Below are 13,763 nucleotides of genomic sequence, written 5' to 3'. Positions count from 1 at the left end.
ATGAAGAGGCAGGGAACAACTGAAGAGTTAAGTCAGGTACTGCTGGGCAATTTGAGGACTTTAATCTAGTTACCATTGCAGATCCCAAATAACTATACACTATGACTGTTTCTTATTTCAGTAATTTTTTATTGAAAAAAAAGACATATATACATGGTGTAATACGCAGAATTGAGATGATAGTAAAAATGCCCAGCCATGCACAGACCTCCACTCTTTCTCTCTCTCCAACCATGCCAGCTCAGGACCAACATTTTAAACAAAATTTCAGGTTGAACAACACAGTGCAGTAAACAGGCAAGTAGACTATAATCATAAAAAATACCATAAAGGGCCCCGCAGAGCCGTTCTAAGCTACCAGCATACTAAAAAAACAATGAAATGCATGTCAGTCTCTAACACTTAATCTTTCATCACACTCCTACGCGCTGCATTCCATAGCACCTCAGTGGTCATCACGCACGAGATGAAAACACTTCCCACATAGGATCAAAACAAAGACAAAATCCTTCCAACCAACCCCCGTCTAAATGACGTAACTTGCTGTCCATGTAGGTCAGAACTTTCTCCCCCACCGAGGGGTAGTACTCGCTGTTCTAAATGTTGCAGTACAATGCAATACATTTTTAGAATGATAATCACACATCTCTAAGCATAATTCTAAAACTTCATTTCAGTACCGCCAAGGATAATTATGACAGCAATTTCATGAAAAGAGATTTAAGAAATAGAAATGCCACAAGAAATAGAATGAGAAGGCCCGATTGAAGCATAGAGAATACGTCCAAACTACCAGAAAAGAAAGACATTTGACTTCGGAAGGAGTGACATTGTATGATACTTTCTGGTCGGAATTGTTACCTCTGTGTGGTCAGTACACTTCCATAGTGTTAATTTAGTTGCCAAGAGTAATTGGCTAGGGATGGGAGTCACATAAAAACAGCCATTGTTCATTAAGTTAAAGAATCGTAAATAACTTGAAGTAATTCATACCTAATCACTAACTTATGCAGAGCATATAAGATTATTTCGACATAGTTTATAAAATAACTGCTCCATAACCTATAAGATTACTTTCACAAAGCCTATAACATTGCTTCTGAATAGCCTATTAGATTGCTCCCTCATAGCCTATAAGATTGCTTCTGCATACCCTATACGATTACTTCTGCATAGCCTATAAGATTGCCTCCTCATAGCCTATAAGATTACTTCTGGATAGCCTATAAGATTGCTTTCACATAGCCTATAATATTACTTCTACATAGCCTATAAGATTACTTCTGAGTTTCCTTAAAGGTTGCTTCTGCATAGCCTATACGATTGCTTCTGCATAGCCTATAATATTGCTTCTCCATAGCCTACAAGATTTGCATCTGCATTGCCTATAAGATTATTTCTGCATTGCCGCCTGTAAGATTGCTTCCACATAGCCTATATGATTACTTCCACATAGCCTATAAGATTTACTTCCTCATTGCACATAAGATTACTTCCGCATAGCCTATAGGATTGCTTCTGCATAGCCTATGAGATTGCTTATGCATAGCCTATAAGATTACTTCCACATAGCCTATAAAATCGCTTCTGCATAGCCTATAAGATTACTTCTACATAGCCTATAAGATTTTTTATGTATATCCTATGAGATTGCTTCTTCATAGCCTATATGATTGCTTCTGCATAGGCTATATAGTTACTTGCACATAGCCTATAAGATTACTTCCTCATAGCCTGTAAGATTACTTCAGCATAGCCTATAGTATTGCTTCAGCATAGCCTATAAGATTGCTTATGCATAGCCTATAAGATTACTTACACATAGCCTATAAGATAGTTTCTGCAAAGCCTATAAGATTTTTTCTACATATCCTATAATATTTCTTCATGTAGATCCTATAAGATTGCTTCTGCATAGCCTATAAGATTGCTTCCACGTAGCGAGTAAGATTACTTTCGCATATCGTATGACTGCTTCCGCATAGCCTATAAGATTACTTCTACATAGCCTATCTCTTCCGTACAGCCTATAAGATTTCTTCAGCAAAGCCTACTACATTACCTCTGAATAGGCTGTGAGATTACTTCCACATAGCCTATAAGATTACTTTTGGATAGCCTAATACATTACTTCCGAATAGCCTATAAGATTATTTCCACATAGCCAATAAGACTACTTTCGCATAGCCTATAAGATTGCTTCCGCATAACCGTAAAGTCCATTTCTCTGAGCAAATCACATGGTTACATATCTTGATTTTCCAGTTCCGCCAGGTCCCGCCCTGCACATAGATACTTCAGGGCGACAGGACCCCCCACCCCACACTTAGCATGCATCCCGCAAATAACACACTAGACACCAGTGTTATATTGGAAAGAAACTGTCGCAGGTTTATTTTATTACATACAACGTTATGTAATCATAGTGGGTTATCTGACGGGCAATCCAAGGGCAGGCCGCATTCTCGCCACCTGCCCGCCTGATGAGCCAGGCAGCACCGTGGCGAACCACCATGTGCTGCCCCTTATGGTAAACATAATACTCACGCCCCTTGCGGGGCGTACTAGGCGAACCCCCGGTTGCTCAGGCCCACAACCGCCCGAAGGACGAATGGGGCGCCGACACGCGTTCCCGGAACCTCCCATGAGGCCCCAGGTCTTAGGCTCTGGCACCCCTATGTGCCCGCTGAGGTCCAGTGCTGAACTTCTCTGCTTCCGGATTGCCCTGTAACTCCGCCTGCAACGAAAATTAAAACATTAAAACGTTCAACTGTCCTCCACAATCTGACACACAGGGTGAGAGGTTGGGAGGGAAAATGTGTGTCCCCCGCGAGGACACTCCGACGCGTCCGGTGCGGCAAAGAGGCAGATAAAATGGCGAGGGGGACTTATGTACCCCTCGCCCTGCCTGCCGCACCGGACGTGCCCATACAGCTCCTCCTAGATCCCCTCGGGACTCCGCCTGCCCGGGGGAGGAGAGGGGCTAGCGAGGGGCGGGGGGAAGCCCTCAGTATCTAAGGGGCCGCCCTCCTGATGGCCACTGCGTGGCCTCGGGCAGCCGCATAGATACTTCAGGGCGACAGGACCCCCCACCCCACACTTAGCATGCATCCCGCAAATAACACACTAGACACCAGTGTTATATTGGAAAGAAACTGTCGCAGGTTTATTTTATTACATACAACGTTATGTAATCATAGTGGGTTATCTGACGGGCAATCCAAGGGCAGGCCGCATTCTCGCCACCTGCCCGCCTGATGAGCCAGGCAGCACCGTGGCGAACCACCATGTGCTGCCCCTTATGGTAAACATAATACTCACGCCCCTTGCGGGGCGTACTAGGCGAACCCCCGGTTGCTCAGGCCCACAACCGCCCGAAGGACGAATGGGGCGCCGACACGCGTTCCCGGAACCTCCCATGAGGCCCCAGGTCTTAGGCTCTGGCACCCCTATGTGCCCGCTGAGGTCCAGTGCTGAACTTCTCTGCTTCCGGATTGCCCTGTAACTCCGCCTGCAACGAAAATTAAAACATTAAAACGTTCAACTGTCCTCCACAATCTGACACACAGGGTGAGAGGTTGGGAGGGAAAATGTGTGTCCCCCGCGAGGACACTCCGACGCGTCCGGTGCGGAAAAGAGGCATATAAAATGGCGAGGGGGACTTATGTACCCCTCGCCCTGCCTGCCGCACCGGACGTGCCCATACAGCTCCTCCTAGATCCCCTCGGGACTCTGCCTGCCCGGGGGAGGAGAGGGGCTAGCGAGGGGCGGGGGGAAGCCCTCAGTATCTAAGGGGCCGCCCTCCTGATGGCCACTGCGTGGCCTCGGGCAGCCGCATAGATACTTCAGGGCGACAGGACCCCCCACCCCACACTTAGCATGCATCCCGCAAATAACACACTAGACACCAGTGTTATATTGGAAAGAAACTGTCGCAGGTTTATTTTATTACATACAACGTTATGTAATCATAGTGGGTTATCTGACGGGCAATCCAAGGGCAGGCCGCATTCTCGCCACCTGCCCGCCTGATGAGCCAGGCAGCACCGTGGCGAACCACCATGTGCTGCCCCTTATGGTAAACATAATACTCACGCCCCTTGCGGGGCGTACTAGGCGAACCCCCGGTTGCTCAGGCCCACAACCGCCCGAAGGACGAATGGGGCGCCGACACGCGTTCCTGGAACCTCCCATGAGGCCCCAGGTCTTAGGCTCTGGCACCCCTATGTGCCCGCTGAGGTCCAGTGCTGAACTTCTCTGCTTCCGGATTGCCCTGTAACTCCGCCATAGCCCGGCCGGCGGCAACCGCGGCCGCCCGGGCCCCCCACCACTTAGCCTCCTTCCTACCTGCAACCTTTGTACGTATGACATTCAAATAACCTTTCATAGTTAGAAGTGCAACCTTATCACCGGACTGCTTCCTACCGGTTAGGAGCAAGGTCCCGCCCACAAAAGGGGAGAGAACCCATCCCCCCAAAGTAGGCCGAAGCTGTTACCCAAAACATACTTGCCAGCCTAAGCCACTCAAGCTGACAAAGGGCTATGTACCTCCTACGCTGTGCACACTTAATTTACATAAGACTGAAGGGGTAATGCTATCCCTCTGCGCTATGAAGCTATACAGCTGAGTTCCATATGGATCATACTCTGACCCCCGTTAGCAGCTAGTGGCACACCCTGTCAACTCTAACCTGATTGCAGGCTACACGGCATCACCTTCATTTTTTAACGTTAATGCCTGCGCATGCCTCTCACTTATTCCAAGGCAAACAGCCTTAAAAGCCCAAGATATCTGTCAGTCCATGAGAGCCGAGGGCGTCATGTACTCCTGCTGCACTCGAGCCTTGTACCCATACAACTGGCAACGGCGCTTGCTTGATTCCTGAAACAGACAATGTCGCAGGCCCAGGCGCCACTGCTTCTGGGTGAGGCTGGCGTACCCTATGCCTTAATTTAAACGCTTGTGCTTCTATACTTAAAAGCATACCAGGCGATTATTGTAGGGAAATACGATAGTATCCTGATAATGAACTAGTGAGGTGTACCCCCATTACCTATAACAGGATCTAAAGGAAAACAGAGCATGCCCCACCTGCTCTCGTGATTATTGCATGTAGACTGCTTAGACCATGCTACCTCTAAGATAGCTTGCTTGCCGTTGACTTTAAACACCCACTTAAGGGATTGCCTAAAGTGGTACGAGGTGCCTCCAGGAATAGGAGACAACCAACATCCTGCAAACAGCTCACACTGTGAGGGGCTCCCTGAGAATCTAAGGATACTCCAGATACACGAGAGGCTGTTCCGACACAGGCCAGGGGAGCCCAGCCACACGTGAACGTGTTCATGACGCCGAGCGTCCCATTACCAAAAGAAACACCCTAGCCAAGCCCCCTCCCTCTGAGTGGAACAAGCAAAGGGGGCGAAAAGTTCCCGACCGAACAATCAGATCCCCCCCAAAGCTGGGAAAGGTGTGAGGGCCACTTCCCAACAGTGCCACCGGCAGAACGCCCTGACAGCAATTATGGAAATGCCGCTGGGACCCATATGTGTCCCTGCAAGTACCGCGTCAGGCACTAGGCCCCTAAAGCCTGATGCTCCTTCCATCTTGGGTACTGGCATAGGGCCCCTCACCCCCAGTCAGTGTGTGTGACCTGCATTACTAGAAAGTGACCAGAAAATGTGAGTGGCTGGTCCTGTCCCGTCGAGGCTTGTAACTGGCCGCTCCCACCTAGTAGGGACTGTAGTGCCATGGGAGAGACCTGAGCACGGGTGTCCCAGAGTACCGGCCCGGCAGGAGGGCGAACTACCAGAATGCCACTTGACCCATCTTCGGCAGTGGGAACGCCAACGAGTTGAACTGACTGACTTGGCAGATCTGGAGGATCAACTTCTTGTCCATGCCTGCCCCCATCACATCATACATTAGTTGGGCATCCCACCGCTGCCCGCAAGCTTTGCCATCAAGCGTATGAAGCCAGTGATAGATTCGCACAGGCAACCTCCCTTATACCACTGTGTAGGGATCTCCTCGTGTTAGACACTTATGCAAGTTGCCCCCCTGTGCCTGGCCTGCGTTGTACCCTAGGAAGCTTAAACAAGCAGCCTATACAACTGTCTGTGCATCCTGTGGCACTATGGAACTAAAACATCCTCATCTTACTCCCTGGTAAGTGAACACTGCCAAAGGAACCAGACTATCCTCCCTGAAAACAACTAGATAGATACTGTCTGGGTGAAAAAGCTTACCCAAGCACCTAGCCAAGGGCCCTCCACTGCGAGTCAACCCCTGATGAGGGACTTAGACTGAGGAAATTCCTGTCCCTTGCGAACCCTACACCAAAAGACAGCTAAAGCGATCGCCTACATGGGCTACCCAGCTTGCACATGCAAAGGTGCTGAGAATTGCTTGGTGATAGGCCACTAAGAAAAAGCCTCCCTATTCTTACTTAGAAAAGGAGCGCAACCAAACCACAAGTCCCACTCCGTGTATAGTCCAGGTTTCACAGTGCATGAGAAAACAAGCCACAGTAATAGCTTTCTTGCATAGCCAACAAGCAAAGGCCGCCCCCCATCCCTATCTTACCAAGGTGTCAACCGCTAAGTGTGACATTACCATCAATACAGTGCACTATGAGTGACAAAAAGGGACCAGCATCACACTTCCGTGCCAGCAATCGAGCAATGTAGCTGAGTAAGCCCCAAATTAGGTATAGGTATGAAGAGACGCCTCAACTTGAGCACGCCAACCCAGTCTAATAACAGAAAGACGCCGACCAAGCCTAAGTCTCTTGGAAGAGTCTGGAAGAGTCACCGAAAATATCCATGACTCTATAGTGAGTTGCTGCGAAATGTGTAGCAAACATGTACCCATCCCCGGATAATGTATGGAAACACATTCTGAGAAGAATGAGTACGCCCGGGCACTGTCAGTCACTCTTCCCATAGAGGGCGTTCCAGCGCTGGACTGTATCCAATACAAAGCTTATCCAAACCGGGGCACCCAACTTGTATTCTCAACCGGACACCGATCACACAACCGCATGTGTGTTGTACTATACCACCAACGTTGTGAGGCTCCCCGGTGCCCTTTGGGCCAAAATTGTGTGCTATCCGGTGACTAACTAAAAAGTCTGATTAAAGTAACAGTATGCAAGGATAGAGACTTGTGTTTCCCCTTTGTAGCACAGCAGCAGCTCAGAATATACTGTAAATAAGCCTAGTCGTAAACATTCACGAATACCTAAAGAAGGCCACACCTGGAGCTAACCCAGCTGGAGGGGTATATCGGGACCGCCTGAAGAAGTACACCGGCTGGTTATGCTGTTCCTAGCGGTGCACCATAAAACCAACCAGCCCACTGAGCCAAAGTGTCTGCTGGAAAGCAGTAGTGGGACATTAAGCCCTATATTCATTGTCCTGGGCAACTTAACCGCCTAGAGGTATGAACCCGACCGTAGATATAAAGCCTGGAGTTAATCTGCCCTAGTGCAACCTAGTGACTGGCTCCCTGCTGTCATCACCAAGTTACAGGTAGAAGAGCCCTGCTGTCTGCGCGAACCCTCTATGGTGCAGTATAGCCCCTTTCTCTGTGTTTGGCACTGTAACATGCACACGTCACCTTTCTCTTGTAACAGTTTGCTGCCTCTTACATGGTTTTTCCTTTCCTTACTTGCACAAGCTCCAGCATTGCCTACAAACGTATGTTCTTGAGTTTGAGAGTCTGCCTTGGATTGCAGTATGTTACTTCTACTTTAACCGCGGTCGCGGTTAGCGCGCTACGTGTGGACCCAGAACAGATTAAATGATGTGATATGAGTAATTGTAAAATTGTATTCTCCATATGAGCTGCACATTACTAATGTCTTGTACTTAGAAGGTCTAAGCACCTGAAGTCCGTAAGCGCTGTATTGGCATGCACTGCCCTTAACAAGCATTACTCCCAGGAACACAAGTCTTACTTAAATACCCGCTTGACCGCCAGGAACACAAGTCTTACTTAAATACCCGCTTGACCGTGCTGGGATTCGAACACCACGTAACGCAGGTCGATACCCTGAAGGAGATGCACCCGCCGAGCTGTCTTGCCAGCAAGAAGCAAACAATTGGTGGAGTAATTAAGGACATGTAAGACCCTTCATATTTTGTCCACCCGCTCTAATAGGGGAAGTTAATCCAAACATCTTAGAAGCAATCTGAAGGCGGTGAATATCTCTAAGAAAAGCAATTGAAATTAACCAGTACGAGCTAAACCTCCCACCTTACGGTCAAAGCATATGTAGAGCCGGACTTTTACTCGACCAAACGAATTGGAGCGCTTTACCGAGCACCGTATTTAAATAACACAATGAGGCACGGGGAGACCAAGGGATTTGCCTGGGCGCGCTCCCGAGGCTCGAACCCCGGTCTCCCGCATCACCTCCGGCAAATAAACAAAACAAGAAGCGTGGGGCCGAGGCCCTTGTACGATGGCAGCGGAATGACTGGTGCTGGTTGAGCCACCCCGCAATATGCCTAGCACATAAAAGTGCCACGATTTCCCTGGGACCCGAAGCCACTGCTGCATAGCTAGCAGCTCTGGGTGCACAGACGCACCCCCAACAACCAGAGCAACATGCTAGAAGGGGCCCCAATGAACCAAAGACAAACATCCCAAGGACACGGGGACTGTTGGGAGACAGCATACATCACTAACAGGCATCTGTTAGCTTCTGGGAAAACACTTTGCATGGGAGGTAGGGAGCAGCAAACTTCATGATCGGGCAGGATTACTGTCAACCTGGACAAGCAACCGCGGCACACTAAAGCACGCACCACGGAGTGAAGTAAATGTAGCCCCCAACCTACGAGGGGAAAGGCAACCTGGCTGACCACAGCACTAGAGAACGCCAACATTTGAAGCTGCATGTGCCTGCAGTGCCTCCCATGCCCGACTAACCGAGCCCCACTGCACACACTCAAAGGCCCCCCTACCGGACACCAATGAGCCTGAGACGCTAGGAGCTCTGAGCTCCAGAGGGGACTACAGCTGTAATAGCCAACGGGCTCTTACAGCCAAGCCAGTGCGCCCCACCCCCTGAAACAAGTCGGATCATAAACCCAGAGGAAAGACGAGTCCCTGAGAAAGCGGGCCGGCAGGGAATCTGCCGCTTACCAAAGGTGAGCCTGTCCAGGAAAAAGGCAAACCGTACGACAAACCCCGCGCCTCACGAGAAGTCCAGGGGGGGGGGGGGGCGAACCCTGGAGTGCGAGGGCTTGGCTTCGCTACCAGAACCTAGAGTGCTTCCGAAGGGAATATATACTAGTGACCCCAAGAAGCAGCAAGCGGCACAGAAACAGCAGTCCTAGTGATAGAAGGCCGGCACTACTTGCGAGAGGAAACGCAGCTCTCTCCGCTTCTGCTGTAGACCGTGCATACCAAGAAGACCGTACCAAGCCCCGCCATGTAAACAAAGGTAAAACAGACACACCTAACCACTCAGTAGGAGACTAAAGAGGCAACTCCACAATTCGGCCGCCCGCAACAATTGCACCCGAATTTCAACAATAGAACAGACATGCATGGTCCCGCCAAATGAAGCAAATCAAAACAGGCCGTGCAACCGGCCCCATATCCCACATGCGCCGGACATCTCGCGGGCAACTGCCCATAAAATTGGCCGCACCGTGAACCCTCACCCGCATGCGCAGGCCGTCACCAAGTAGTGCCCCTAAAATGGCCGACTACCGGCGCCATTGACCACGTGCGCCGGACATAGTGAAACAAGCTGCCCTGGCAAATGGCCGCCCTGGGCGCCATTACCCCTCTGCGCCGGACATCACGCAACTAGAGCCCCTAAACATGGCCGCACACGTACAGGAGGTTCTAGGAGCCCTTCATAATGTCACCCAATGCAAACGCCTACAGGCGCGGGGAAAACATGCCTGATCTATAAAATACACCTGCATACTTATATATCATAATACGCTTCCAACAGTATGCAATTCAGCTTCTCATTTGTGTGATTAAATGAAATGGTCCCCAACGGCTACAGCAGAATCCCAGAAACAAACCAGGAACCTATAAAACAAATGCAAAGCTCATTGCACTGAGCGGACACATATAGTTCCCCCTCAAAATAGACTAGAGTATATGGTTAGATCGCTAGGAGAGCAGCAAGCGCCCCGGACGCTTCCTCGCGGGTCACTTCCCGGATAGCAAGCTGCTAAGAGTCCCTGACCACCCTCGACCACAGGACATCTGACGAGTTGATATGCGAGATCAAATAAAACAACATCATAAAGCATCTCTTCCCAACATAGCCAATGAGATGGGCATTTAAAATTGCTACAGCAAAAACGGAAGGCAGACATCACTCTCCGTAAGACTACTGTAGGTGTTAACGTAAAGAATATGCAGGGGGGGGGGGTAGAGATGCCACCGCAAATACGCGGCAAGGAAGCTCCGAACAGGGGGTAAAGTTCAGGGACAACCCATCGCCCAGCCGGCGCGACCTCCGACCCACTTGCCAAAAACCGAACGCGGTGGTGTCTCCCTCCCCCCAACATTGCCAGCAAGCTTAGACAAACTAGCCGTCCACCACGCTGAGCATTCAGCTCGCTCCGCCATTTTAGCTGCAGTGGTGACCAAGTTCATAGCGCCTCCTGGGTGGGAGGGATGGCATTCAAGGAACCCTAGGCTGTCCCATGCCTCAAGCCCCAGCCTCAGGAGCAGAAGAACGAGTCTTCGAGCGGGACCTTTCGGTGGTACGCCGGGACCTTGCCACAGCAAGGGCCCGGCCGTGGGGAACCCAGTCCAGCTGGTGGGTAGAGCAAAGAGGAAACCTCTGGGGATGCTGGTCCGGGTGTGGCACAGCCTAGCCTCGGTTAGGAGTCCGGGGAAGCGAAACGCAATGCGCTACTGGGGCAGGCGACCCCGACCTAATCCACGCGGGGCCCACTATGTGTGTCTGATTTGGGTTTCCCTGCGCGGAAAATTAAACTATTTAGGGTGCTTCCCGGACATGCGTGTGTAAATGGAGTAACCTTACACACAGCATCCCGTCCCTAGTGTTAGCGGACCATCCCACCCCGCAAGCACGGTGGTATGTCGTGGGGGGGTGTGGTATCTGGGCGAAGGCGAAAAAGGCATCTGAGGCCAACGAAAGCAGAAACGGGGCAGCCTACTTAGGAAGGAGCCCCGCATACAAGATGGGATGAGGTGGTAGCACACAGCGACGCGCAGCAGGGGCCGGCCCTTCCACCATAGACGGCAAGGCCCACCGAGCGGGAGGCTTCCACATGGCAGGCTAGCCCCCCTGCCGACACAGACATGCCACGATACTTCCCAGCGAGTGTTGCAGTCAGGGGATACCATGTACCTGCGGCGCCACATCGCGGGCCCTCCGCATTCCGCCCCACCCCAAGCAACATGCGAACTCCGGCCCCGGGGACAGTAAGGGTTAAGAGACAACAAGCTCCCCCAAGCCAGCCTATCCCATGGACAATGGCCCCCACAAAAAGGGGGGAGGAGGATGCATACCTGGCAGGCTTGGCTGCCCCCGGGCCCAGGTACTCAGCGGCACGAAAAGGCCCCAACAAAGGTCCTCCCTGCACCTAAGCGACCATTACCTGGCTTGGCACCTGAGGCACGTTGCAGACAGTGTGTCTACCGAGGCAACGGAGTCCGCCCAACGCCGACCACACAACCCGAGAATTCAGCCCCAGCAAGTGGTCGGGCCCACTGCGCCGCTTGCTGCCCTTTGTAGCATCGCCACTGCAATGGGCCGTGACAGGAGGGAGGAATGAAGAGCTAAAAAGCTCCATCTGCTGCCGCTAACCAGCGTAAAGCCAGGAAGCATTAAACCCCCGTTAAGCCCTGCACCGACCCCCGTCCCTCGCCCCAACTCTGCCCAAAGGCACCAACCCAGTGAACCTCCTGCAGGGCAAACCTGGGAGCTTAAAACTAGGGCGGGTGCCCACTCCGGCAGTAGCCTACGTGGGACCGGGTGGGGGGGGTGGTTGCCTCACCTTGCTTCTCGGTCTACGGAGCTACCCGCCTGGAAAGGATGCCACTATGAGCACCAACGGCACCACCAGGCCCGAGGCGCAGCGACGATGAAGGATGGGCCGAGCCGCTGGCGAGGTCGCCACGACGCGTCCGGTGCAATGCCCCCCGAAAATGCGTGTAACGCTTCCCCCCTACTGGATGCACCATACCCTGTCTCCGATCGAAGGACCCCTGATTCGGCCACGATATGTAGGTACCACCGCTAAACTCCAGAAGAAACTCCAACGAATCCAAAACGCCTCAGCCAGGCTCATATTAGACATCCCACGCAACGAACACATCTCTGGTCACCTTAAAGACCTCCACTGGCTACCCGTCAATAAGAGGATCACTTTCCGACTGCTTACCCACGCACACAAATCACTCTACGACATCGGACCAGATTGTCTCAACTCTCGACTGTCCTTCTACACCCCCTCCCGCCAACTACGTTCTTCCAGCCAAGCCTTCGCCACTGTACCTCGCATCAACAAGACCACCATGGGAGGCAGATCCTTTTCATATCTGGCTGCTAAAACATGGAACTCACTCCCCGCTTACCTTCGCCTCACCCAGAACCACCTAGCGTTCAGAAAGCAGCTTAAAACATGGATATTTGACAAATAATCCTCCTCCCCTTCCTAAGCGCCTTGAAACCCCCTGGGTATGTAGTGCGCTATACAAATTTTATGACTTGACTTGACTATTACTAAACCTATAATGCCCAGTGGAGGCAGCCAAATGTAATTTACACCTCTTACACTCACATGACATATCATACCAGCCAATAAACTAACTATCATCTAATGAAGAGGCAGGGAACAACTGAAGAGTTAAGTCAGGTACTGCTGGGCAATTTGAGGACTTTAATCTAGTTACCATTGCAGATCCCAAATAACTATACACTATGATTGTTTCTTATTTCAGTAATTTTTTATTGAAAAAAAAGACATATATACATGGTGTAATACGCAGAATTGAGATGATAGTAAAAATGCCCAGCCATGCACAGACCTCCACTCTTTCTCTCTCTCCAACCATGCCAGCTCAGGACCAACATTTTAAACAAAATTTCAGGTTGAACAACACAGTGCAGTAAACAGGCAAGTAGACTATAATCATAAAAAATACCATAAAGGGCCCCGCAGAGCCGTTCTAAGCTACCAGCTTACGAAAAACAATGACATGCATGTCAGTCTCTAACACTTAATCTTTCATCACACTCCTACGCGCTGCATTCCACAGCACCTCAGTGGTCATCACGCACGAGATGAAAACACTTCCCACATAGAATCAAAACAAAGACAACATCCTTCCAACCAACGCCCGTCTAAATGACGTAACTTGCTGCCCATGTAGGTCAGAACCTTCTCCCCCACCGAGGGGTAGTACTCGCTGTTCTAAATGTTGCAGTACAATACAATACATGTTTAGAATGATAATCACACATCTCTAAGCATAATTCTAAAACTTCATGTCAGTACCGCCAAGGATAATTATGACAGCAATTTCATGAAAAGAGATTTAAGAAATAGAAATGCCACAAGAAATAGAATGAGAAGGCCCGATTGAAGCATAGAGAATACGTCCAAACTTCCTGAAAAGAAAGAAATTTGACTTCAGAAGGAGTGACATTACTTTCTGGTCGGAATTGTTACCTCTGTGTGGTCAGTACACTTCCATAGTGTTAATTTAGTTGCCAAGAGTAATTGGCTAGGGATGGGAGTCACATAAA

Source organism: Lissotriton vulgaris, chromosome 12 (assembly GCF_964263255.1).
Source record: "Lissotriton vulgaris chromosome 12, aLisVul1.2, whole genome shotgun sequence".
In the NCBI taxonomy this organism is placed as follows: Eukaryota; Metazoa; Chordata; class Amphibia; order Caudata; family Salamandridae; genus Lissotriton; species Lissotriton vulgaris.
Note: the sequence above shows the minus strand (reverse complement) of the source record.